A 24,050-nucleotide genomic window follows, 5' to 3' on the forward strand; every position below is an offset into this window, starting at 1 on the left:
TCTTTCTTTTAAAAATAATGACAGGACGCAGCTTAGTTCCATTAGCCAAACATGATAGAACAACTGTAAAGTGTGTTTTTTCATTTCTTGTGGTTTTGAGAAAAATGTTTTTTTCTCCTAAACTTGCCACAGTTCTGTTGCTTGGAAGATCAAAAGTCATGGCAGTTTCAACCACATTCCCAATATCTGCCAGGTCATAATTATAAATCCTTCTTTGTTTTATAATAAATGACTGGAATGACATAATTTTTTCTTCAAGGTCTTGTGGCAATTTCTGGGAAATCTTTGTTCTTTGTCTCAAACATAGTAGGCCAAACCTATTCATGAAGTGGGTACACCATGCTGCTGATGCAGCAAATTTTTCAATGCCTGGTGCTTTATATTTGTCATCCTTAGCCATTTGTAGAGCACGTATGCAGATTCCCATGTGTGTTACGCAGTAACCATTTTGATGACACTCCATAACCCATTTATGCATTTCACTCTCTAGAGCCCCATAAAAAGACGTTAAACCACAACGTGTTTTTTTTTTTTTCGCTTTTGGAATCTGTTCCAAGTCAGCCTACATTTTCCACCACTCCCTCACTTGCTTTTCGTCAACACAGAATTCCCTACTTGCAATACTGTTATTGCTCTCTTCTGCTCCTGACACAACCTTCATTTTGAAACCAGCCTCATATGACAAGCGTTTTTGTCCTGGTTCAAGAGTATCCATTTCTAATAGCGAGATGTTACAGCTCCCTATTATAAGCCTTGTTTATAAGCCGAACTCCAGTTTTTCAGCACATTTTTTTGTGCTAAAAAACTCGGCTTATACACAAGTATATACGGTATTTAATAAAATATGCATAGCACTAGACATTGTTACAAGGGGCCCTAGTGGCACAATGGTTACATGTACAGCTCAAACTCACCCAACAATTCCATAGGACAAAGACCTAGCAATCTGCTTCCCAAAGATCATGGGTGGGCAGGGGCAGGGGGGATTGAGCACCACTAATAGTCTAATCCTAGTGTTATATAGATGAGTCAGAATCCCACTCCATAGCACATACCACTACCACAAAAAACCCACCAACAACAAACCTAATACCACAGAACTGACACATTGAGTCAATTCTGACTTTAAGCGACTCTATAAAGGGTTTTACGGGAACAGATAGCCTCATCTTTCTCCCGAGGAGCAGCTGGTGGATTTGTATGGTCTATCTTGTGGTTAGTATCCAAGACTTACCAGAGCACCAGCAGACTCCAGTAAAATTGCTCCAGGGAGTCCCCAAGGATGTAATCCTTATAGAAAGGGCAGAGGAAGGAGCCCTTGAGGCACAGTGGTGAAAAGCATGTGGCTGCAACAGAAAGCAGCCGTTCTGCAAAAGAAAGATGTGGCAGTATGCCTCCACAGAAGACAGACTGGACCCCTTCAGGGGCAGCTCTGCCCTGTTCTACAGACTCTTGGTTGGAACTGAATGGACTGCAATAGGGTTAGTTTTTGAAATCTTTGCAGAAAAGGTTGATCTTACTGCCAACCTTTCCATTAGCAGTCAAGAGCTTAACCACGCCACCACCATGGCCCCCGCAAGTAGCTGAAATGACTCAAACAAACAAACAAAAACACAAAGTCCACTGCCCTAAGTGAATTCCAACTCACAGAGACCCTACATTCAGTTTCTGAAACTAAATCTTTAGGGAGGCAGATAGCCTTATCTCATACCTTGTGATGAGTCTAACTCACACCACCACCGGGGTTCCTACAAGAACCAAAAGGGTCTTTCATTGGTAAAGTCTACCTGTAATTGGAAGAACATGTAACAACTACTAAAATTCATCTTTCTGCCTTTGCTCCTGCTCTGGGCATTTGCTGCATGACAGAAATGCATAACTAATGCCTCTAAGTTTAAGTCAGGATAGATAACAAAACCCTAAAGTACATGGAGGCCAATCCATGAACCTTTAGATGATGCATTCCCTTAGCCTGCTCAAAAACAATTCTTTGCTTTCTTTTAGCTCAGCACAGAAGTCTGGCTGAAACATTTCCTGTAACTAGTACTAGTTCCCACCCTAATCTTCCACTTCCTCCCAAATTATTTCCTCCTTTATCTAGACCACAGCCCTTTACAGGGGGGTCTTCCCTAGCACATACCGAGTGTATAATCATTACTTATATATGCACACGCACCATCCCTGCTAGAACATTAATTCCCTGAGAACTCAAATGAAATCTATTAATAGCAGCACTCAGTGGTTCTGTGGGACAAAGACCTGCTTTCATAAAGAGTATAGCCAGAAAACTCTATGAAGTAGTTCTACTTGTCATGTGGGGTTGCTATGAGTAAAAAATTGGCTCAATAGTACAAAACAACATTTTCAGTGTAATGACACTGGGTGGACTCAAATCAAGCAACCTTTTAGTTAGAAGATAGGTTCTCCCTTCCTCTAGTTCTTAAACGCTTCCTCCCCGCACTATCATGATCCTAATTCTACCTTGTAAACCTGGTTAGACCAGAGGATGCACAGTGATACCAGGAGGGAAGGGGGAAGGGGGAGGGGGAGGGGAGTAGAAAGAGGGAACCAATCACAAGGATCTACATATAACCTCCTCCCTGGGGGATGGGCAACAGAAAAGTGGGTAAAGGGAGAGCCGGGCAGTGTAAGGTAAAATAATAATTTATAAATTATCAAGGGTTCATGAGGGAGAGGGGAGTGGGGAGGGACCAGGGAGAGGGAAAAGGAAAATGAGGAGCTGATTCCAGGAACCCAAGCAGAAAGCGAGTTTTGAGAATGATGAGGGCAATGAATGTATAAGTGTGGATTGTGATAAGAGTTGTATGAGCCCCAATAAAATGATTTTTTTTAAAAGACAGGTTCGCAAACTTGGTCTACTGCACCCTTTCAGAGAAAAAATGTCAGTATCCCTTGGCAATTAAAAACTTTTTTATTATACCCATAATCCATAATAAAGTATTGGAATCTGCTTTTGCAGTCCCCCCAGGGGACAGTATTAGAAGTCTGGCACCCAACTGGCTTTGCTACCCAGTCTCTCATTGCACACAGGGGTAGCAAGTCAGAAGACTTCAGGAGGTGATGTCCTGAGAAAATGGGTGTAAATCAGAACTGACCAAAATACTGCAGAGAAAACTTTCTCCCTCTTACACTTTCCTTACTTCACAGAGGGCAGCTTTAAGTGAGGAACGCTGGGATCACTCCAGGTCCATAAACTACTAGCAAAGAAGGTCTCCCCAGCACAGTAGCTCTGTAATTCTACAGCCATTCGTAATTTTGAGAATTATTTAAAAATAAAGCTCTATTCATCAGACTTCATATTTAAAAAGACCAAGTATGGCAAAATATAAACTAAAAGGAAAAAAAGTCATTCAAAAAATACCACAACACATATATAATATTTTTTGCAGGCAAAAATTCTAAATTCTTAAAAGGAGGGTTCCTGTCCCCATGTTAGAAAACAAAATTCCCTGCTTGCTCAGGAAAAGTGTAATGCAAGCGTATCCTCTTATACAAAAATATAGATAGAATCTCATGCCAACAAACAGTGCCACGAAATTATTACGTTATCTATCTTAATTTTATTGTCCTGAAGGAATCTTGAAATACGTTCCCAACTTAAGTTTTATAAAAAATTTGTTTGTATTCCCAAGGTCTTCACCTCTAACACCATTCTCTCCATGCAGTAAAATGCATTCATTGATTCCACATTATCCAGATTAATCTTACTTTCAAATATTATATATCATTGTCCTCACAGAACACCACTGCAAAAATTCTGAAGTCTGAATATTCTGGCTGGTTCCTGGCTATGTTCTCCTAAATTGTGTGTCTGGATTTTGATGTAAGAAAACCTGATTACTATAGCGCCCCTGCTCCTCTCCCTCCCACCTCTTTAGTCTCATTAAAGAGCCTAGAGGCAGAAGCTGGGGACTATCAACCACTCCAAAGGGGGGAAAGACATGACGGTCAACTTCTGTACCGATTACAGCCTTGGAAACCTTATGGGGATAGTTCAATTCAGTCTTACAGGTTCACTTGCTGAGGCAGAATTGACTTAATGGCATGGGTTTTAGTTGTAAGGGAAATACACTGTTAAATCCAGACTCTCAATGTTTAGTAAAGCAAACAATGCTTTACTAATCTAATTTTCCCATAATATGTAATATAAACATATAGAACTGGAACATATCAAGTTCAAGGTTTAACACATTAAGTCACAATAGCATCAACTATAAAACCCAGAGTCATATAGGACTCCTCTACTTCATGGCAATTTTCTGAGACCTACACGAATACTTGTTTTTTGCTAACCCACATCAGAAATGAATCTTTGCTTTTACGGTAAGAGGCAAAATACAAAACCAGTCGGAGTTTGCTGGCAGCAACTGCTAGAGCTGCAATAGCAGTGTTCCCTCCAGGGAACTGCATGCGCATGCACATATTTATCTGTACTTTCTGCAGGCTGTGCCACTCCTGCTTTTAGATTGCATGGATTATTTATCTCATTTTTGTCATGTGAAGTTCATTTTTCTCATGTAAATTAATGGTAATTACATTTTCATGTTACACCGTATCAACTTATGAAAAATATAGGAAATGCTAAACTTTTGCCTGGTGCTGAATCTTTGTAAAACCCAATACAGCACAGTACTAGAGTCATTTTTCTGTAAGAGAGCCCAACATATAACTACCACTATGTGGAAACATGATTTTTTGCTAGGCCAAATTGCCACAACCTGTGGTCAACAAACAAAATGTTTCTTAAAGAGAAACCAGCACTTCCTGGTGAACCATTAACTCTTGGGTCTGCATAAATTTCAATTTTTGTTTCCTATTTCTACTGACTCCTTTTTTAGATTCCATGAAATGACTCCTCTTGCTTCTCCTCTTTTCTACTTGCCTGTGGATTCCTTCTTTGCCTCCCAGTTCCTAACTTATGTATCTCTGTCTACCCTTTTCATCCACTGAACTATGCCTCGTCCTGACTTTGCTCTCCAAGCAACCGTTCCGGATTCAAACTGTTTACTGATCACCCACAACAGAAGATCCTTCCTGCAATTGATAACTAGATACACAGAAAGTCCTTGGATTTGCCAAATGTTTCTATGCCTCTGTATTTCATAGCACCCCTGCCTTCCTGAGCTAATCAAGTTTCAAACCCAGTTGTTTTGGACTTTCCCCTTCTTAGCTCTCTTCTCTGTTCTACATCCAATCAGCTTCAAGTTCTGGGCCCAACTCTCTAATCCCACTTACCTACATTTTTTCCTTTTCTTTAATTACACTGTCTTTTCAATCAGGAAATGAAAATATTTAAGAAATGAATAAGGGGGAGTAAATTCAGTAGAAAAAGTAAATTCAATAATGCCAAGAAACCAAAACAAGAAGAAATGCATTAATTATCATTAAATCATGTAATGCCTTCCCCCTGAACCCAAATAATATCCAGAAGTAGTATGCTTTCAATTATATAAATGGTGAAATGAGGTACGTGGGATCTCTTAACAGGTTAGGAAAGAATTAGGGTAAATTTTAAATTAGCTGTCTCATATTAGCTGATTTGTTATTCAAACTAGTGAATACCAAAATGTCTTTCTTTGGATATAGATTCTGTCAAACTTGTTTTCTTTTTGCTGTTTAGCATCTTATTTTAATTTTTTATAAATCATTTTATTGGGGGCCTTATAACAGTCCATACATCCACTGTGTATCAAGCACATTTGTACATATGTTGCCATCATCATTTTCTTTGTCTCTTTAAATCATTTTATTGGGGGCTCTTACAGTTCTTATCACAATCCATCCATCCATCCATTGTGTCAAGCACATTTGTATATATGTTGCCATCATCATTTTCAAAACATTTTCTTTCTACTTTAGCTCTTGGTATTAGCTCATTTTTCCCCTCCCTCCCTGACAGACCCTTGATAATTTTTAAAAATTTTTTCATGTCTTACACTGACCCCTGTTTCCCTTCACCCATTTTTCTATTGTCCACCCCCCTGGGAGAAGGTTATATGTAGATCATTGTGATCAGTTCCCTCTTTCTCCCCCCACCTTCCCCTTCCCCTCCTGGTATTATTACTCTCATTACTGATCCTGAGGGGCTTATCTCTCCTGGATTCCCTGTGTTTCCAGCTCTTTTTTTTCTCCCCACAAAGACTTTGTAAATTAGATTTCAAGAGAATGCTTGGCCTTCTTGGGAACTAACGTTAGGGTTATGGATTGATACTCATTATTTTGGGGACAAAATGAACAAGACACAGTGGCACGGTGTGGACATGTGTACTTTCTGGTCCTGAGTTCCCACTCAGATGACAGAACGTCTTCATGTGTGGGTCATAAGGACCCAGGGCCTTCGAAGCAACCAGGAATTAAAAGTATGTGAGCTCCTCATGCTTGGCCTTGCTGGTCTGCTAGTTGGACAAGGTCAGAGGCTTGTTCTCGTGAGGGAGACTCAGAAATACTCTGAGGTGTATGAAGTTGCCATCGCCCCATGGATCTTGATGAAGTAGTTCATCCCAGCGACCAGCTGAGTCTAGTACTCGAGCCTTAAACTCCTGGAATGTCTTGTTTTCTTTCTCTTCCACTTGGGTCTTTACCTTGTCCGCGATCTCTTGATCTCTGCGGTGTCCAGATTGGTGGCCGAGGTTCCTCCGCATATCATCTTGGCAGCAAGAATGGGGTGGCTGGCACGGAGCAGAAAAAGCAAGTGGACACAGGGTGACCCAGAGGCGCGGCCATGTGACTGTGTTTCCAGTTCTTATCTGTACCTGTGTACATGCTCTGATCTAGCAGAATTTGTAAGGTAGAATTGGGGTCATCATAGTGGAGGTGGGGGGTGGGGGGGAGATTCGGGGGGGATAGTGGCATCAAAGAATTAGAGAAAAGTTGTGTTTCGTCAGTGGTATACTACACCCTGACTGGCTCGTCTCTTGTGTAAGAGAATGTCCAACTGTCTACAGATGGGCTTTGGTTCTCCATTCCGCGCCCTCCCTCATTCACATTGATATGATTTTTTGTTCTGGGTCTTTGATGCCTGATACCTGATCCCATCAACACCTCATGATCACATAGGCTGGTGAGCTTCTTCCTTGTGGGCTTTGTTATTTCTCAGCTTGATGACCACTAACTTGTTTTCTTTTTGAAGACATCTTAAACCCTTGGTCAGTGCCCTTAGACTTGGTGTCATACATGAATATTACATTTGACACAACACTTATTACCAGCTCCAGTCCTGTCTAAAAACTCAGGAAACTAGTTTAATTGTATATTACAACTCTGTGCTATGGGATTGTTATGAGTCAGAATCAACCCAATGGCAGTGGGTTTGGGAGCATTTAACTTTTTTCTGGGCTAAATTAAATTTCTGGGTAAAATAAATTCTCCTTAAGGCTCCTGGGTGGCACAAATTATTTGTCCGCAAATTGTCAGGCCTGACAATGTGCTTGCATAAAAATTACGGCCAAGGACAAATAATGTGAGTAGCAATACCAGGAGGGGAAGGGGAAGGTAGGGTAGAAAGGGGGAACTGATCAAAAGGATCTACATATAACCCCCTCTGTGAGGGACGGACAACAGAAAAGTGGTTGAAGGAAGACATCAGACAGTGTAAGACATGACAAGATAATAATAATTTATAAATTATCAAGGGTTATTGAGGGAGTAAGGAAGGGAAACATGAGCTGATACCAAGGGCTCAAGTAGAAAGAAAATGGTTTCAGAATGATGATGGCAGCAAATGTACAAATGTGCTTGACACAATGGACGTAAGTATGGATTGTGATAAGAGTTGTATGAGCCCCAATAAAATTATTTTTAAAAGAAAAACTAGTCATATTTCTCCATCTTTCCATTTAAACCACCACATCAAAATGGTTAAGAAAGTTTTGGCAAAACAAAGGCACTGTTATGGAAGCCTGAAGGAACCCTGGTGGTGCAAGAGTCCCGCATTAGGCTGCTAGCGGAAAGGTCAGTGGTTGAACCTCTCAACAGCTCCATGAGACAGACACTGTCTCTGCTTCCATAAAAATTTCAGCCAACAAATACCTGTGAGGCAGTCTGCTCTGTAATGAGTCATTTGCTGTGAGTCAGAATTGATGACAGTACCTACAGAAGAATGTACGCCATCTGTTGTCAATTGTTCCTATCAATGCAAAAACAACACAAAATATGTACCTTGTATATACCAAAAACCAAACTATTGCCATTAGTCAATTCTGACTCAAAGAGTCACTATGGGGCATTTAAGACAAATATTTTTTAATAAAGTGGCTACTGTATTTAAAATTATTATCATCATTAAAAAGAAGGGAGAGCAATCAAGATGACATGAAGTGAAGTTGGGTTGCTAAATTTTTGCTTATACAATTTAGTTTTAAATTCTTAATAGGAACAACAATTTGGGGGGTCCTCATTTCTAGTTTTATTCTCCAAAACCTTGTGCACAAATGTTCATAGCAGCATTATTCATAACAACCATAAAGTGGAACACTATTTACATTTCCATTCACACAAGGACATATTCATTCAGCAAAGTATTATTCAGCCATAAAAAGGAATCTCTATCTGATACATTCTCAATAGAGACAAACCTTAAAATATACTAAGATATTATGCACAAAGACTGAATATTGCATGAATCCATTTATATGATAATATCTAGAATAAGCAAATCCATCCTGACAAAACTTAGGTTCGTGTGGTTGTCAGGTAGTTGGAGATAGAAATGTGGTATGATGGCTAAAGGATACAAGGTTTCTTTCACAGGTGATAAATGTTCTGGAAATAGATAAACTCACTCACTGACATGGAGTCCATTCCAACTCACAGCAACTCTAAAAAACAGAGAAGAACTGAACTGCCCCTTTGAGTATCCAAGACTATTGCTTAATGGGATTAGACAGCCTCATCTTTTCTCCACTGAGCAGCTGGTAGTTTGGAACTGCTGACCTTGCAGTAAACAACCCAACATGTACTAGGGCTCCTCAGGAAATAGATAGTAGTAGTAAATACACAACATTTGGCATGGGAATTACATCTCTATAAAGCTGTTATGATTTTTTACATCTCTATAAAGCTAGTTAATGTTAAAATAGGTTAAGGGGGCAGTAATCATTGGGGTCAGACCAGGCAGACAGAGTAGAAACCCCACTACATTGTAAAGATTATCCATTCTCCTCAAATTGAGTATCATTCGATCTTTATTCTTTATCTCTGACTTTTTCATTAAGACATTAATCCTACAGGACTAAACACAACAAGACATATGAGTAACATGAGATTACAAATATAACAATTAATTCTATTAAAATTTGTGGACAATTAATTTTTAGAACATATCCTTCCTAGAAAAGGACAGATTTAGTATGAGTAGAACTAAAACTGTATAGTTTCTAAGCACAAGTTGATGTCCAAACCACAGTAATCAAGCTAGACAACTAATCTGGAAGACTAGACTGTTAAGAGGAAGACAAGCAGAAAATGGAGAGGTCAGGGTAAGCCAGGTAGGGCTATGGTAAAGCCTAAGCGCTATAATGCTACCCCCAGATCCATACGCAGACTAAAACCAAAGAATTAAACCCCACGTGGGCAGCCACAAAATAGGTATTCTTTCTTTTTTTTAACTAGATATTCTTAAAGCTTTCGTATATTTCTGAGAAAATGAATCGATGCATTCAGAATCCTTGCAAAAAGGATTTCACTTGGACATTTTCATAGTCTAGGTTATGAAAGGTCAGGCCATACTTCAATGAAATTACGTTACCAGAGGCAGGGTTTTTGTTATGAACTATTTCTTTATAATAATATGTAGCATCACTAACCGCGCGCGGGTCGCGCGCGACGGAGGCGGGAAACTATGATCGCGGGTTGGCGCGGAGCGCTGATCGTTCTGGAAGGTGTAGACCGCGCTGGCAAAAGCACGCAGAGCCGCAAGCTGGTGGCCGCCCTGGGCGCTGCCGGCCACAGGGCCGAGCTGCTCCGTTTCCCGGAAAGATCAACAGAAATTGGCAAGCTCCTGAGCTCGTACTTGGAGAAGAAAAGTGAGGTGGAGGACCACTCGGTGCACCTGCTCTTCTCTGCGAACCGCTGGGAGCAAGTGCCTTTAATCAAAGACAAGTTGGACCAGGGTATCACCCTCATCGTAGACCGGTACGCCTTCTCTGGGGTGGCCTTTACAGCAGCCAAAGAGAGCTTCTCCCTGGATTGGTGCAAGCAGCCGGACGTGGGCCTCCCCAGGCCGGACCTGGTGCTGTTTCTGCAGCTGCAACTGGCTGAGGCCATGCAGCGTGGTGGCTTTGGCCAGGAGCGATACGAGGACAGGGCCTTCCAGGAGCGAGCACTGGGCTGCTTCCAGCAGCTCATGCAGGACCCAAGCCTGGTCTGGAAGACTGTCGACGCCTCCCGGAGCATCGAGGATGTGCACGAGGAGATCCGCGCCCTGACCGAGGAGGCCATCTGTGCCGCTGCGCACCAGCCGCTGGGGGGGTTCTGGGTGTAGGTGCCTGGGCTGTGGGGCAGAGGGATGTGGAGGACGGGCACCTGCACACTGGCTCCCAGCCCCCCATTGCTCATGATGGTAAGAAACAAGTGTTAGAAGTCTCCTTAGATACCTGGTCACTGTCATACCCAACACTGTTTTCCTAAGGCCCCACAGCTTGAGTGCCAGGGCCTTGCCGCTGCTGCTTCATTGTCAACTGTCGGGGCAAACCCTCCTGCGTGGGTCCTGAAGACTTGGCTGCAGGCAGAGGGGAGTCAGTGTCCTGGCAGCAGACCCATTCACTGGGCCTGTGGAGTCAGACCTGCTGGCCCTTCTGGAAGTGGACCAGGAGGGGTCTGGGCCAACCAGACAGATATTGGCAGGCACCTTGAGCAGCACCTGGGCACTAGGGGTGAGTGGGTGACCTGGGAGCCTCAGGCCACACCCTGTGGGGGTGCCACTTGGGTCAGCATCACCTATCTTGGGACCAGGTGACTGCCTGGGGCGTGACCCTGGAAGCTGCCCCTCTCTGCTGGCACTCACAGGGTGCCCACATGGGCCTGGGCATTGCTGTAGGGTGATGTGCAGCTGCACCTGTGCCCACAATAAAGTCTGATCTGGTAAAAAAAAAAAAATGTAGCATCCCCCACTTTTGACCAAAATAAATAAACCCGTCATGATAAAACTCACCCCCCTGCCTCACATTAACCCTATGACTGGGTGAAACTGTTCCTTTAGGTTTCCAACTGCTGAGATTGTGGTTGGAGGCTAGTTCATAACCCACTATGCCACTAGGACTCCTTCATAATCAAACTAGGACCTATTAATAGAAGAAGGTGTTTTAAAAAGTTCAAGGAAAATGGAATGAAGAGATAATGGAATTTTTCCATGAACTTTTTGAAGCCCCCTCATGCAATTACCAAGATCTACATGCTAACTTTACTAAAAACACAAATGTTTATATAAAGAAAATATATAACTAAAAACAGCTTATAATACAACTAAGGATTGATTTTTTAAATAAAAATAAGCAAAAGAAACAAGATATACATCAAAGTCCCTCAATCAAAAGAGCCAAGCTTTAACATAAAAAGAGTGTGACATTTGGACAACTTTCAAAACCGCAATCAATGTCACAGAAGAAATTTTTATATTATTACCTCCAGCTGAAACTTTATGCAGACAAGAAAAAGATAACCATCTGGTATACTGATCTTTGACAGAAAATGACAGATGCCTAAAACTTCAGTTGACTCTAGCTTTTATAAACTGGCACTATTGACCAATCAGTTGCCTTAGAGTCAATTCTGATTCATAGTAACCTGATGGCATGTATCAGAGTAGAACTAGGTGTGATAGATACCTCCAGGCCTTTCTCTCTATGTGCTCCTCGCTGGATTTGACCCTCCAACTTTTAGGTTACCAGCAGAGCACATTAACCATAGAGGACAAGCTGGCACTCCCTGGGCTAAAGGTGAATGAATATAAACACTCTAGTTGTTATAGGGTACCTAGGTAATGCAAAATGGTTAATGCAATTGGCTACTAACCAAAAAGTTGGAGGTTTGAATAAATTCATGAGTTAACCACTATAATCCTCCCAACATCCCCAAAATCTGCTTATTTACTTTCTTACGTATTTGGATTCTGACATTTATAATAAAAGGAGAAAGTATAAGTCCAATTCAATTATCAACTCAATGGGGATAACTAGTTTCACATCCGTGCCAAGTATTGTTCTTTATAGGTTACATGTAACAAAAATCTCAGTCCCCGTGTAGAATACATTACAAAAGTATTCCCTCAAACTCAACTGAACTTGTTGCCACCAGGTCAATTCCTGGGTAGAACTGCCTGGGTGGGTTTCCAAGACTGTAACTCTGCTTTTCTTTCTCCTGTGGAGCAGCCGGTGGTTTCAAACTGCTCACCTTTTGGGTAGCAGTCTAAAGAACAACCACTACAACATCAGTCTCTAGTATTTATCATATCCTGCCTTTTACAGCTTAGATATTTTATCCCATCACTATGACAAAGTTGACATCCAAAACTGTAATTCTCGACCTTCTAGGGACAATCTCAAATATATTTCTAGTCTATCATAGTGTCCAGAGTCTTACACACCACACAGTCAATAAAACAAGACATATTTTGATTAGCATAATAAATAATGATAATAATATTCAAAGCATCGCAGCCAGTGAATTGGAGATATTACTTAAGATAACTAAGTTGATATAATTTATATAACTGGAAAGTACAGTTAAAAATGCCTCTTAAAATTTATTTCTCTGCTTTACTATATATTGATACTTGAAACTGATCAAAAAGGTGAAATATAACTTGACAAAGTCAATTTACCTTTAAGTGATATCTCTTTATCCTAAATAACATACTCAAAGATACTTAATTTTTATTCATTTATTTTATTACTTAGAATGTCACTAAAATAGGCTTTCACTCTTTTACCACGATGTAAAAATTGTGAAATGTAATGTAATGTAAATGGGGTCTGATTGATTTTAAAAATGGGTCTGATAATATATGTATATAATTTATACATATAGACAAAGTTTTAAAAAATCAATTTATATAATGTAAGACATTCAACCCCAGGTCTCACTATTTACTGAGATGACCCTGCATAGTATTAGCTATGATTTATTATATGATTTATTATAACAAAAGGATACGGAGCAAAATAAGCAAAAGGGAAAATGCATGGAAGTCCAGAAAAAACCAATCACAGCTTTTAAGAGCCCTCTCCCAACGAAGTCACACAGAAGCAAACTAATATCTCAGCAAGTAGTTGAGACAACACGTGTGAAATGTTGTTTATTAGGGAAGCTTACTAGAAGTTATGTGCTCAGGACTTTTATTGGGAGCTGATCACACAGGCACCCTCTCTCTTGCACATAACAAACATTCCAGACTCCAGACTCTCCAAAGGAAAGCAGGTGTTCAGCACAAACCATAATGTTTGTACAAACAGTTTAGGCACAGTGAGCCAACCCTTATCACTTCTGGGAATTGTGAAAACCCTCCAAAAATTTAAGTTCCCAGACACCAACCAAAGACCACCTTGCAAGCAAGCCTTTCTAGGGAGAGGAGCAGCAGATCTGTTACTTAACTATTTTCTGCACACATGTATAATATGAAAAAGTAAAACTCCCTCCACCAAATTCCTCTCCCTTCAGGTAGCCAGCTACGGTAAGCCTCCATACTGATGGATCGTGAAGCTTCCTTATGAATGGACCTTATTGGCTGTTTCACAAAAACGACTGCAACTAATATACTCCGACACAGTGCTTTAGGTCTGATATTTGCAAACAAAGGTTTCTAGAACTTAACATGCAAAGTCAGAGAGCACAGAAAAAATATATGAAGATACTTCAAACAGCTCATGAAAGAATCCCATTATCTTTTAATTCCATTTTCCTTGAGCTTTTTAAAGGCCCACATGTAAATAAAATTTGATATGAATTATAATAAATATAAATTCTATGGAAACAAAGAAAGGGAAAAGGAAGGATGTACTAACAGCTTTGCTCAAATCTAATTTCTTTCATCCAGTTTTCTGCCATCAACCACCACTCCACTCGAAGCATTACACCCTTAAAATTTTCTGAATTATTTTACCTAATGTTCAGGTTCTAATGCTTTCAATTCCCCACCAAGCTGAATGATAACTGGCTTCTGCTTCCTAATCTGTAGAATAGATATACTATTCTTACTCATAGGATTATCATGAGAAAAAATAAACCATAAAGGACCTAACACATAAATAGATGCCAATTCAACATTTGAAGGATTTTTTAATCAACTCCTTAAATCCATAATCTCTGGTTGCATTGGCTGACCATCTTGCTTTAAAAGTGGGCTACCAGGCAAACAGTGGCGAAGGGTGGGGCCAGAAAGAAATAGAACTGGAATGCTCCTAAGAAGTCGGGATGGCGTGATTTCGTCTCACATATTTTGGACATGTTGTCAGGAGAGACCAGTCGCTGGAGAAGGACATCATGCTTGGTAAAGTGAAGGGACAGAAAAAAAGAGGAAAGCCTTCAGCAAGATGGACTGACACAGTGGCTGCAACAGTGGACTCAAACCTAAAAGCAAGTGTGAAGATGGCGCAGTACCAGGCAGTGTTTCATTCTCGTGTACACAGGGTTGTACACACGAGCTGGAACCAATTCACAGCCCCTAGCAACAGCTTCTCTCCAATTAAAGTACAAAATCCCTGAAGGCAAAAATATGAAAAGTGTTTCTCTCTACATTCTCCCCCAGTGCCAAGCCCACAGCAGGCAGCAAATAAACATCGGTTGACTCTATATAAGACGAAAAGTAGGAAAAATTTAAGAAATGAGGATGCGATATAAAATGACATCAGAAAGCCTGTCGTCCTCAACCAGACACTGTTTAATGTTCTTGTGTTTTGTGATCCTCTGTGATTCTCAATACATGGTCACCCTCCTTTTCCATGATTTCAACAGTCACTCATACACAAAAATTCTGACTCTACAGGGCCAAGAGTGGCCTGAGGTCTAAAGTAATTAGTAGTGACCTGCATAACTGGACTCTCAGACAAGCCAAACTCAGCACATCTGAACTGGAACTGAGTCTCTCGTATCTCATCTTCCCCACACCCCTGTATTCTCTAGCGCTTCACTATCTCGTACGCGTCCAAGCTAGTGTGAAATCAGCTATTTCTCGCCATCTCATCACATTTTAATGCCCCCTCAGCCTTCAAAACCCACACCTTCCCTTCATATCTTTAGCTCTCCTGTTGGATCTCTCAGAATAACTTTTCCTAAGTGGCCTTTGGTTCTGTCCTTATTCTGCAGTCTAGTCTACTGTGCATAGAGCAGCTAAGGCAAATCTGCCCCCTCAAGTGATAGTTTGCTGGGAAAACCCCACTGTGTGTGTGCAGCTTATTTCCATGGGCACTTTATACGCAAAAGAACTACAACTACTGTTCACAAGTGGATGAGATAACTCACTAAGAAAATGTTTAAGTAAAGAGCGCTAATAATAGTGAGTACAAGAAAAAAGAAAATGGTCTAAAACTGACCGTGGTGGTGATTGCACAATTCTTAATATATTTAAACTATTGAGCTGTGATAGATGATTTACATGTCAATACTCACTGTCACCGAGTTGATGCTGACTGATGGTGACCCTACAGAACAGGGTACAGCTGCCCCGGTGTGTTCCCCAGCCTATAACTGTTTGTTTGAGTAGAAATCCCCATCTTTCTCATGCAGAGCAGCTGGTGGTTTAAAACTGCAGACCGTGCAGATTGCAGCCCCTCAAGTAACCACTAGGACAAGGGCTCGTTTACATGTCAATAAAACGGTTACTTTTTTTTTTTCTAAAGGCAGGCACAAAACAATGCATATTAGAATTTCTTTCAAAACAAGAGCCAGTAGTACAAGGGGGTTTTGAAAGTTCATTAAAAATGGAATTAAAAGAGAAGGCATTAAAATATATATAGTTAGGTAAGAGAACCTCATACCTTAGAGCAGGGGTGCTCAATAGTCAATCGTGATCTAATAGTTGATTGCAAATGTAGTGTAGGTAGATCGCATGGCATTAAAAAAACAGAGGTAAGCCTATCATCAATCCCATCAATTTAACATACAGCACAGCCAATCAGATGCAATCTTAGGCGTCAACTGCATGCGCAAACAACTTCCATTAAAGTGAAGCAAAACTGACAAGCTAAGTTACCGCCAATTTTTAGAACTCTTTTCCTCTTAAACGTAAGAAAGGGTATTAAAATGAGTTGGGGAGCTGGACCAAGTAGAAGACAAAAACATGTCACTTTCCTACGGTTTGGGAGTTTTGACACTAGAAGCCGACATTCAGCTGAAGTCCAGAACGCAGGAACAGTTCTGGAACTTACAGAAGGAAAGTACTTAAACATGAGAAAATGTGCTACATCCTTGACTGCATGATTCGGCTCTACTTATTCATGTGAGTCAGCCTTTTCCCACGTAAAGATCATTAAGTCCAAGTACTGTTCCACCCTGACTGATGATCATTTGGAAGTGTGCTTGAGGCTGGCTGTCAGCACCTACTGTCCGTGCATCTCTGGCTCATTCCATTCAGGGCAAGTCATCAGAGTAAACTCAGGTAATGACAAAAAATGTACATAGTTAATTGTGTTGTTGTGAAATATGGACTCATGCGGTTATGCAAAGTACATAAACATGCATTGTACATATAAAGAATTCTCAGTGCATTTATGAATAAATGTAATAAATAAAAATATATGTTTTGCATTTTTGCAGTTGGTAGATCATTTTGACTTGATTATTTTATAAGTAGCTCCCATGCTGAAAGAGTGTGAGCACCCCTGCCTTCGAGGAAAGTGCAAAGCAGACTAATCTCACTTAAAAGTCAACGCTCAACCCCATTTCAAATGTCTTACCCTTTCTCTTCTTGGAGTATTCTATTCAAGGGACTGGAGCTTCTATGGTGTTCCTTAAACACATTCTTCCTTCAGTTCCTCCCGTGCTTATTGTTCTAGGTGTCAAATGCTCTTCCCATAGAGGTCTGCTTCCTTATTTCAAATCTGTTCAATATCCTGACTACACTCTGTAATGAAACCCCCTGTTCTCTGTACTATGGGTTAAGTATTGGGCTGCTACCCACAAGGTTGGCAGTTCAAACCTGTTCAGCTGGAGAGGGATGAAATGCTCTGCTCCTGTGAAGATCTGCAGTCTTAGGGAGCGGTTCTACTCTACTTCACGGTTGCTATGAGTAAAGAAGTGACTCTGTAACAGTAACTTTGATATTTGGTTTGGTACACCTGCCATACAGTGAATTGGTTATATTGACCTCTTATACTTATACCTTGTAGTGTATATGACATTTGACTTTGTAGTTTTTTCTGACTTTAAGATGGTAAGTTAAAAAAATGCTGCAAAATCATAGAAACGTTTAACCAAAACTATGAAAACATCAAACTATTATTTTGAAATATGCTCCACCTAGGCCTATAAACTTCTGAAGGCAAGTGTTTCCATCTCTCTATTCTATACTCTTTAATTTAGTGTTAAACTGGCTATTTTGGCCAATTTTGGCCAGTTTTGAAGGTGCCTTTTATCATATCAGGTACCCTTCAAATATTGAGTTTGGAGAACAACAAAGTCTGAAGGAGCTACAGCAGAGCTGTCGGGTAGATGTGGTAAGGTTTCCCAAGTAAAACTCTCACAGAACCACACTTGATGCCCTCAAAGAATAAGTACTTGTATTGTTAAAATGGAAAAACATTCCTCAAGGCAACTTTCCTAGCCTTTTTTTTCACCACTTTAGTTTTCAGTTTTCTTAAAACGTCATAATAAGCCCCATGATCACCTTCTATCCCTCAAGAAAAATCTATCAATATTATTCCTTGGGTATCCCAAAACGTAGTTAAATGTATCTTTTTGAGCGGACCGCTGTCTTGAATTTGAACTGGCCCAGCAGATCCCCTGAGCAGCCACTGTTCTAATTGGACCTTTATTGGTAAGCAATACTAAGACAATGTATTACTGAGAACTTGTCTGCAGTCATCCTCTGAGGGCCGAAGCATGTTTAAACATAATTGTTTTGAATAAACCTCTGTGTACTTGACCTAGAACCATAGTAGCAATACATCCTTCACATTTCTCAGCCCCTTAAAGTAGTGGTGGCATTGTGATTTGCTTTGAGCAAAAAAAAAAAAAAAAAAGGACAAGTGTGTCAGTTTGGCCTTAAGTATCCCCTCCTCATTTGCTTTTATTCATTTGCATTTGCTCATCTGCTGACTAACAGAAACTTCTACAGCAGTGGTTCTCAACCTGAGAGTCGTGACCCCTTTGGGGGTTGCATGACCCTTTCACAAGAGTCACCCGATTCATAACAGTAGCAAAATTACAATTATGAAGTAGCTAAGAAAATAATTTTATGGTTGGGGGTTCACCACAACATGAGGAACTGAATTAAAGGGTCGTGGCATTAGAAAGGCTGGGAACCACGGTTCTACAGTGAGGAAGAAAAGCTTCCCAATAAAAATGAAAGGAAAAAACAAACCAAAATACAGAAAGGTAATCTTTGAGGTACAGCTGAATTAAACAGATCAACAAAGAAAACAAATTGCTACACCTTACATGTAAAACCAAAAGGTTTTGCTTCCACAGACAGTACTATTGAAATGTATTACATTACACCTGTGTTTCTAATAATATGGCATATATTATTTTTTTAAATCCACTTAACCTGTCATGCTTTCTAAAAAAGGGGGACACATTTATTTTGTATGCTTTCTTAATCAGTCCCTCTTTATTCTATGAAAAAGCTCCAGCAAAATATAAGTGTTATTAGGTTTACTTTTTCTGGGTCTACAGAACAGGAAACTATGGTAGGTGTTTATGAGGAAGCACTTTTAGGAAATGTTAGTGTGGTTTTGTGAGTTGGCAGAAGTATTATCAAGATTCCCTTTCCACCTGAGGCCCTGCTAATTAGAAGCATAGTTCATTTATAATAACTTCCAATGAGTTACTTTCCTTGACAGTGGAGTCCTGATAATAGTCAATAGAAAGAGCAAGAAATCTTGGAGAGAAGGGAGAAAAAAAACAAAAAAGTGTATTTCAGATGACGAAGGTAGAAAGCTTCTTATTGTGACTTGACCACTCTCTAAAGGGCAGAAGGTATAAAGGTGTTTCTCAAAGTTAAGATTTTTCTAAGCTCTAATCTTTACAGAATCAGTTAGCCAGATCTTCTCTTTGTGGAGCCCCTGGGTGCGTGTGAACCACCAACCCTTAGGTTAGCAAAACTGATTGCAAACCACTTACATGTCCCAGGATCCATTATATATATGATTTGAAATCTACCAATAAAAAGACCTAGAAGCATTAAACTACAACAATTTACTGTGAGTCAACAGCTACAATAACAAAACACCAACCCCACTGCCATCATGTACAGTCTAACTAAGAGTGACCCCAAAAAGGGTTCCCATGGCTGCGAATCTTTATAGGAGCCACTCGTCTCATCTTTCTCCCATGGAGAAACCATAAATCCAGGAATGAGTTTTGGGCTCACTCTAAATCCAAATTTAATTTAGGAATAGTTCTTATATCATGGCCCTGCTCAATACTTGCCCACAGATGATACAGGTGCTATAGCAAAATGTGGTGAAGACACTTGATGGTGTCCAACTATCAGATAAAATAGTGTCTGGAATCTTAAAAGATTGTCTCAAAACAAGCAGCGATCTAAGTGAAAATGTCAACTAAGTCCACAAGAAAGCAGCACACCATCATCAGTAACCTAAGGATTGTAAATCATATAATCCAAAGTCAAAGGAGAGATTAGTATCAGAGCCTAAATTGTGAGAAACCGGTTTGCAGAAGGCTATGGATGACAGTGGGAGCCCAAGATACTTCTGTGGGAACTACAAAGGAAATAAGACTCTGGTGATCACCCGCTCTCCACAATTGAGGAGTGGGAGGGCAATGGTTACTAAACAGAGTACACTGGAGAGATGACTATAGCAGATCAAACAGATAAACTTGACTTCAGCGGTTGAAACCTTGTCAATTGATCCCCCTTCTGATGCACCCTGGACATGATCTGGTTTTTCAACATTTTCTGTATCTGTTTTATTTTTTGATTGTTTGTTCATATAAAGCTTTGTCTCAGATGTGTTGTCATTGGGAGTCACCCTCTTGAAGTTGTTACACGTCTTGCTGCTGTTCAGTAAGGGTTGGGACAGGGGGAGGGGTAAAAGTGAGACGACGTCAAGGAGTCCAGGAGGGAAAAGAATGTTTGGACACTGACTGTGGTAGCAATTGCACATTGTTTGACGTGATTGAATTATGGAATGATATTATGTATTAACTCTCAATTTTTTAAAAAAAGAGCAGTCACTGGATAGGACTTTGGTGGTTCCTTGTAAATTACTGGATTATTTTGTTTCTTTAATAAACTTTTAATTTTAAAAAAGTTAATTTACTGTATTGTCAAGATAAAGGACAGCAATCTGTATATTTCTAGATATTTGAAAAATAATGACAAATTATAATAAATATCTGACCTGTTTATTGAAGATAAATGTTTGAGCTTTGAAATGTTTGTTTTACATAAGAAAAAACAGATAATAACTGTTTCAAGGTGTCTGAAATAATATCCTGCAGAATAGGATGGAGGAGTGATCTATGAACCATAGATTCTTACATCTTTATGTTAATGGAAGATTCAATGAAATTTCCCAAATACTCAAATGATACATATTTGTTATAGAAAAATAACAGAGTGGTTTAAATAATCAACTCAAAGTTACACAGCGATGAAGTAATGGCAGGGTCTCATCTAGTTTTATTTGTTTCATCACTACAGTGACTACTCTAGACACTCAAATTGCTAAAATTAAGCTTATCAAAAAGATGCGTTATTTTTCTTGCCTGCCTTTGTACACTATCCTTCCTTAATTCCCAATAAATTGGGATAGTAAATTCAATTCATATCTTATTTTGAAATAAAAATTTCAAAATATTTTAATATAAAAATAAATTTTGAGTTCATTTTTAAGCAAATCAAAATATTAAACATATGGTTAAGAGCTTGAAAACAATATAAAAGAGCATAAAATAAAGCAATAATAGAGAATTAAATCTACTATTTACATATTCACCCTGTGTCTCTAGCTTCTGCAGGGGTACCCCTAACTCCCCCACCAAAAAAAAAAAAAAGGAAAAGCTATGCTGGGTGGAACTTTCGTAGTATGCATTTTGCAACATGCTCTGAGTTACTGCACAGGGGCTAGGAAGGTTCTCTGGTCTCAGGGAGTTTTTTCATAAAAGCAGTTTTGCTCAAACCTCGTTTTTGTGATACTCAATTTAAGAAAAGAGTGTGTAACTATGAAGTTTTGTTTCCTGCTCAGGGGAAAAATGCCGCAGAAACTGTTGTGATATTGAGCACAGCTTACAAGAACAGCGCTATGGGAAAAACTCAAATGTACGAGTGGCTTTCTCTTTTCAAAAAAGGTGAAATGTTGATTGAAGATAAACCTCATTTTGGACTTCTGTCAACGTCCCAAAGGGACAAAAATGTTGACTAGTGCTGCATTTGGAGTTTGTTCCACCAGGTCAGACTGTTCAACAAGTTTTCTACTGAGAGGTTCTGAAAAGATTGCTTAACTGTGTGCAACAAAAAAGGCCTGATTTGTCAAAGATGGGAGGACTGGTTTTGCCACCACGACTATGCACCTGCTCATGCAGGTATCTCAGCATGCCAATGTTTGGCCAAAAGCCACATTCTCCTCTTGCCCCACACACCTTACTCACCTGACCTCACTCCATGCAACTTCTATTTGTTTCCACGAATGAAGAGAGACATGAAAGGACAGTGATTTGATAACAGGGGATGTGGAAGAAAAAACCGAGGGAAGTGCTGTCAGCCAACCAAAAAGCTGTCTGAAAAAATGTTTCCAAGAATGGAATCAAAGATTTGACAAATGTATTGAGTATAATGGAGAATACTATGAAGGTGATACGGTGGTTTTGTAAACAAACAAATAAATACATAGCTTTGAAAAACTGGTGTTTTTTTGGTGTACCACCCCCCACCCATGTACTAAATTGTACTTTCTGAAAATACTTTTAAAATAATCCATCACAAGAATGCAGAAAAAAAGGCTGAATGAGAAAATATCACTATATTATTATGCCAAAATCCTTTGTAGCATTATTAGGTTGATGGTGTCATTTTAAGCAGTTTTACAGGATTTATACAGTTGGTCAATATTTCCAAATAATCAGGTTTTTGATTATATTTCCTTTAAGATCTCAAAACAAGAAAAATATGAACATATACTCCATATGAGCTCCTTATCAACTTCCTCAAAAACGCAGTAATTAAATCTTGTGTTAGTTTTTGAATGAGTATTTAAGTAAAGCAAACAAAGAGACTACACAAGATTAAGTAGGAAGGAAGGCAGGCAAATTAGTTTTAAGACAAATCATTACTATTGTAATTTTCAAAGATCAAAGACAGTAACCATGTAGACTAGGATAAAATGTTTCCCAATGAAAACAATCCTCTCTAACAGTGAAAATATCACAACACAGCTTACACGTCATTTTAAAAAGCATTTACAGTCTAAACAACATTCTTACAAAGTGGAAAGGTAAAAGCACAACATTTTCTCATTACTGGGCTCAAGACTTTAATAAAATATCTTAGTACATCCTTTATTTTCAGAACCAGAATGCAAATTATGAGTTCAAAACCACTGTATTTCCATCAAAAGACACATGGAAACAATCATTCCAATAGATTAATGGTCCATAAAACACAGGTCTCCCCAACCTAGAGGCCAGCAGAACTCGGTGGTGCTCTTAACCACTGCAACAGCTCTGAGAAAGAGTCTATCAGAAGGTCCTGGGCATAAATGAGAAAAATGTGGAACAGACTCACAGTTATCACAGAGACCAGCCTGACTGCTCCCGTGGAGACTAGTGGAAGCCCCAAGACAATGGCCCTTGCCCTTCGGGTCTGGAACTGAACTCATCTCAACATTAACATAATCAAAAGGGCAGATTTACCCAAGGACAAAGGGAATAGAAAGCTCGGGAAAGGAGTTGGGTGGTGATGATACACTGAAAGGACCACAATGAATTAATTGAATCAGATTGTGAATGAAATATTGAGTATAAAACTATTTTATGATCAGTAAACCCTAACCTAATATCCAATAACAAGGGCTTTTTAAAATTATTCATGTCTAGCATATAACATGCCCACATAAACAGCATGTACACATGCATAACATGCATAGGGAAATATCATTTAAGGGGGTTATGCTGTTTGCAAAACACCTTATAAAACTATACATTAATTTATGTAAAATTACCGTCATCATTACTGGCCTAAAAGGAAGTATGCCCATTAAAGCGCATTTGGATACCATTCCCTAAAATACCAACTCTAGTATATGGAAGAACTTACAAAGTAAGAAAACATTCCTATTTATCTCATTGAAGTTACATTTCCATTTGCTCTACCACAGTTAACTATATACAGAGATAGTACAAAGGAATGACACGCTGCAATGTCTACCTAATGTGAAGAAACATAGTATTTGGACATGTGGATAAAGTCTGCAGACACATATCAACTTCTTTAAAACTTCTACAGAACATAAATGAATTTACCCCCAAATAAGTGATATTGCCAGTTAAAATACAAAGTGACACACACAACCCAGGCCCAAGAGGTATGGCTGAGAAGGACTTTGGGGATCCTGCATTGTGTTTTCACTTCTTGATCTCTGTCAGTGCTGATTACCCACTTGTATTCACTTCATGAAAATTTATTAAGTTGTTCATTTTCAATTTCTATGCTCTTCTATATTTATGTTGTATGTCAATAAAACAGTTACTTTATTCTCTGAAAAACTTTTCCTTCAATACTTCACTTACTAGCCAACAATCTTAAAATCCTATACTTTTGTCTAGATACTTTTAGGTCCCTAGGCTGCCCACTTTGATTCTAAAGAAAAATAAAATTGATTTAAGGAACTATTCCTATTAGAAACTCTGAGACAGAT

The 24,050-nt window shown here is 39.5% G+C and overlaps 1 protein-coding gene and 2 pseudogenes across 4 annotated transcripts in view; 1 reads left to right on the forward strand and 2 right to left on the reverse strand.

Moving 5' to 3' along the window:
- PTPN12 (protein tyrosine phosphatase non-receptor type 12) overlaps positions 1–24,050 on the reverse strand; it is a 109,394-nt gene that overhangs the window by 62,036 nt on the left and 23,308 nt on the right. The gene's annotated exons all lie outside the window — the stretch shown is intronic.
- On the reverse strand, positions 6,375–6,667 carry LOC142456505 (cystatin-B pseudogene; annotated as a pseudogene).
- LOC142456506 (thymidylate kinase pseudogene) lies at positions 9,856–11,097 on the forward strand (annotated as a pseudogene).

This window comes from Tenrec ecaudatus, chromosome 9 (genome assembly GCF_050624435.1).
Source record: "Tenrec ecaudatus isolate mTenEca1 chromosome 9, mTenEca1.hap1, whole genome shotgun sequence".
NCBI classification, from domain to species: Eukaryota; Metazoa; Chordata; class Mammalia; order Afrosoricida; family Tenrecidae; genus Tenrec; species Tenrec ecaudatus.